Source organism: Schistocerca cancellata, chromosome 8 (genome assembly GCF_023864275.1).
Source record: "Schistocerca cancellata isolate TAMUIC-IGC-003103 chromosome 8, iqSchCanc2.1, whole genome shotgun sequence".
Classification (NCBI taxonomy): Eukaryota; Metazoa; Arthropoda; class Insecta; order Orthoptera; family Acrididae; genus Schistocerca; species Schistocerca cancellata.
Window position 1 is genome coordinate 550,627,881 of NC_064633.1, and position 4,213 is coordinate 550,632,093.

Consider the following 4,213-nt stretch of genomic DNA (forward strand, 5'->3'; position numbering starts at 1 on the left):
TATGTTAAGAAAACCAGCGGAAAGGCTCGGTAACTACCTGTACTGCGGGTCCGGCGGCGGGCGAGGAGGAGAAGCAGGAGGAGGGGGAGACAAGGGACCCAACCCTTCGGAGCAGGTAAAGTAGTGGCAAATGTCTGGCGTGGCAAATGTCCGCACTCCAGATGACAGGCATCTTATTCGCATGGCTGTAACGGATCGTGCAGCCACGTCTCGATCCCTGAGTCAACAGATGGGGGCCGGCCGGAGTGGCCGAGCGGTCAAAGGCGCTACAGTCTGGAACCGCACGACCGCTACTGTCGCAGGTTCGAATCCTGCCTCCGGCATGGATGTGTGTGATGTCCTTAGGTTAGTTAGGTTTCAGTAGTTCTAAGTTCTAGGGGACTTATGACCACAGCAGTTGAGTCCCATAGTGCTCAGAGCCATTTGAACCATTTGAACAGATGAGGACGTTTGCAAGTCGCGTCCGTGTTTGGCGACATCGCGGTGAATGCACATTGGAAGCGTGTATTCGTCATCGCCATACTGGCGTATCACCCGGCGTGATGGTATGGGGTGTCATTGGTTACACGTCTCGGTCACGTCTTGTTCGCATTGACGGCACTTTCAACAGCGGACGTTACATTTCGGATTTGTTACGACACGTGGCTCTACCCTTCATTCGATCCCTGCGAAACCCTGCATTTCAGCAGGATAATGCACGACCGCATGTTGCAGGTCCTGTTCGGGCCTTTCTGGGTACAGAAAATGGTGAAAAAAAAAGTGTGAAATCTTATGGTACTTAACTGATAATGTCATCAGTCCCTAAGCTTACACACTACTTAACCTACATTATCCTAAGGACATACACACACACCCATGCCCGAGGGGGGACTCGAACCTCCGCCGGGACCAGCCGCACAGTCCATGACTGCAGCGCCTAAGACCGATCGGCCAGAAAATGTTCGACTGCTGCCCTGGCCAGCACATTCTCGAGATCTCTCACCAATTGAAATCGTCTCGTCAATGGTGGCCGAGCAACTGGCTCGTCACAGTAGGCGAGTCACTACTCTTGATGAACTGTGGTATCGTGTTGAAGCTGCATGGGCAGCTGTACCTGTACACGCCGTCCAAGCTCTGTTTGACTCAATGTCCAGGCGTATCAAGGCCGTTATTACGTCCAGAGGTGGTTGTTCTGGGTACTGATTTCTCAGGATCTATGCACCCAAATTGCGTGAATATGTAATCAAATGTCAGTTCTAGTATAATATATTTGTCCAATGAATATCCGTTTATCATCTGCATTTCTTCTTGGTGTAGCAATTTTAATGTCCAGTATTTTAAATAGGATGCTCTTTTTTTTAACGCCCTGTGTAAAGAGGAGGGAAAATATTCTGGTAATAGCTGGTCTGTAAAGCACGTTACACAGGTGCTGAGGCGTGCAGCACGAGTCTTGGGTTCGGCGACTGGTTGTCGGCGCAGTTACACTGGAACACGGCGGAGCTGAGGTCAGCTCAGAGCGACGAAGCGCGTCTCGTCCGCAGGAAGCCGTAAATCTGCTGCTGCTGCTGCTCTCTCTCTCTCTCTCTCTCTCTCTCTCTCTCTCTCTCTCTCTCTCTCTAGAGGCGCTGGCCTTCGGCAGACAGGTCTCTTCCGGCGGTCGTCGTCGCCAGCAGAACTCGGCGCTACCACCTTAAGAGTTGCCGCCGATTTCGCAATGGGACATCGCAGAATGTGTTGCCACTGTTGTGGAGTCCATCCGTTCGCAGAATAGATCCATCCTATCACAGTACTTCCCTGCAATTAAGCCCGTATCACACTGTCTGACCAGGACCACATTCCAGCTTTCATAAAAGGCATGACAAAAAAGCTGACTCCCTAGCAACTCACATAGAGGCGAGCTTTCAGAAAAAACTCAAAACATCAGTAGCCTTTATTGACCTATCAGCCGCTTATGATACCGTTTGGCGACAAGGCCTGATATTTAAGTTGCTGCGGGTCATACCATGTAACAAGCTGGCCAACCTCATTGATAACATGCTCACAGATAGAAGTTTCAGAGTCATAATGGGCGACTTAAAAAGTGACCAAATGAAGCTCAACAATGGTTTACCACAAGGCTCCGTTCTGGCGCCATTGATGTTTAACCTCTACATATCTGACTTACCTGAAACCACTTCTCAAAAATTCGGATATGCCGACGACTGGGCAATAGCTGCAAGAGGCAGATCAATGGAGGCAACGGAAAACACGTTAACTGCGGATCTAACAAAGCTGGGAGATTACTTCCGAAGGTGGAGATTACGGCCAAACGCGACAAAAACGGAGGTGACATGCTTTCACCTCGACAGTGCCCAAGCAAAAAGAAAGCTCAACGTTCATTTCGAAAACAGGCTGCTAAACCATAATAATTACCCCAGATATCTAGGCGTCACCTTTGATAGAACCCTAACATTCGAGGAACACCTACTAATACAGCCGCAAAACTTAAAACTCGAAATAATATCATACAGAAGCTATGTGGGACTACGTGGGGCTCTTCTGCGGCTGTACTGAGATCTTCGGCTCTGGGACTTGTCTACACAACAGCAGAATATGCCGCACCGGTATGGCTAAACAGTAAACACACAGGCTTGATCGATGCTCAACTAAACTACACAATGAGGATGATATCAGGAACAATAAAGCCAACGCCTTTACACTGGCTACCTATACTGAGCAACATTCTCCCACCGGACCTGCGCAGAGAGAACGCTCTCTTACGCGAGTGTGGAAAAGTGCTGAACAACGAGAAACTGCCAATCCATAAGGATGTTCCCGCCCTGGAGATGAACAGATTGCGCTCCAGACACCCCTCTTTAAAAAAGGCAAAAAATACGCATCCTCTCAACCCGGATTATGGCAACCTCTGGGAAACGCGGTGGAGAGAATCTGTGCCCCAAAACCTGCAGAATATGCCATGTATCAATGTCCAACCACCAGGATTCAATTTGCCAAGGAAAACTTGGACGACCTTGAATCGAATTCGGACAAATAACGGCAGATGTGCAGACAGCCTCGACAGGTGGGGTAAAATCACCTCCCCGAGATGTGACTGCGGTGCGGACCGGCAGACGATTCGTCACATCGTGGAAGATTGCCCTCTGAGACGTTTTGCAGGAGACCCCAATGAGTTTCTGACCGCGACTGAAAGTGCAATAGACTATGTCACAAATCTGGATGTTTGTTTGTGAACTTTTGTTTGTTATATACACTATTTTAAATACTTTTATATCTACAACTATATGTTATACACTGTGACTACTCTTTATTTGTGTGTCTTATGATTTTTATGTCTTTTTTTTATATGATGTGTTACATGCCATAAGCTAAAAAAAAAGCTGATTACGACACCATATTGCAGGACCCGTGTTATTCTTATTACGATGCAACTGCGGCGACCACAGCCGCTAGGGAACACCATGAAATGAATTCGCAAATGAATATGTAATATCGCATTTGTCTGCCAATACCGGGCAAGCGACTTTCGAGTACAACGTCTGACATGTACGGGAATATACATAGTGGTGTACGAGTTCAGCTCGTAGACGCATGGTTGACGATATGTGGAAGTTTGGGCCTGGCCGTGAGTCATGCACGGATAGCCAATGGCGAGGCGACCGCTCGCCGTAAGAGGGAAATCCGGGTTAGAGTCCCGGTCTAGTACAGGTTTTCATTGTCGTCATTTCATTCTACAGTTGATGCTCGTCCTTATTCACAGTCGCGAATTAATTTGATGTGAAAAACCTAGTTCGCCTCCGTATATGTTATTTAAGGTCTTTTATAAAAGATCTTTGGAAAAGTTATTTTACAGATTACATACTGGGTCGTTTCTCATTTCCAAAGGTACTAGTCGTAAAACCGAAATTCAAGCAGCTGCCTAGATAGTGCCTGCACTTTTGGCTACGCCCGCATCTCGTGGTCGTGCGGTAGCGTTCTCGCTTCCCACGCCCGGGTTCCCGGGTTCGACTACCGGTGGGGTCAGGGATTTTCTCTGCCTCGTGATGGCTGGGTGTTGTGTGCTGTCCTTAGGTTAGTTAGGTTTAAGTAGTTCTAAGTTCTAGGGGACTGATGACCGTAGCAGTTAAGTCCCATAGTGCTCAGAGCCATTTTTTGAACTTTTGGCTACACATATCTACAGAACTGTGTGGTACACTTGAAGTATCACTCTTTTTACTCACGCCGAAAAATATGTCAG

The 4,213-nt window shown here is 47.9% G+C and overlaps 1 non-coding gene across 1 annotated transcript; it reads left to right on the forward strand.

The window, feature by feature from the left end:
- Window positions 1–239: 239 nt before the first annotated feature.
- On the forward strand, window positions 240–323 carry Trnas-gga (transfer RNA serine (anticodon GGA)). Its single transcript is given in 2 exon segments — window positions 240–279; window positions 292–323. It is a non-coding gene; the product is annotated as a tRNA-Ser (tRNA).
- The last annotated feature ends 3,890 nt before the right edge of the window (window positions 324–4,213 follow it).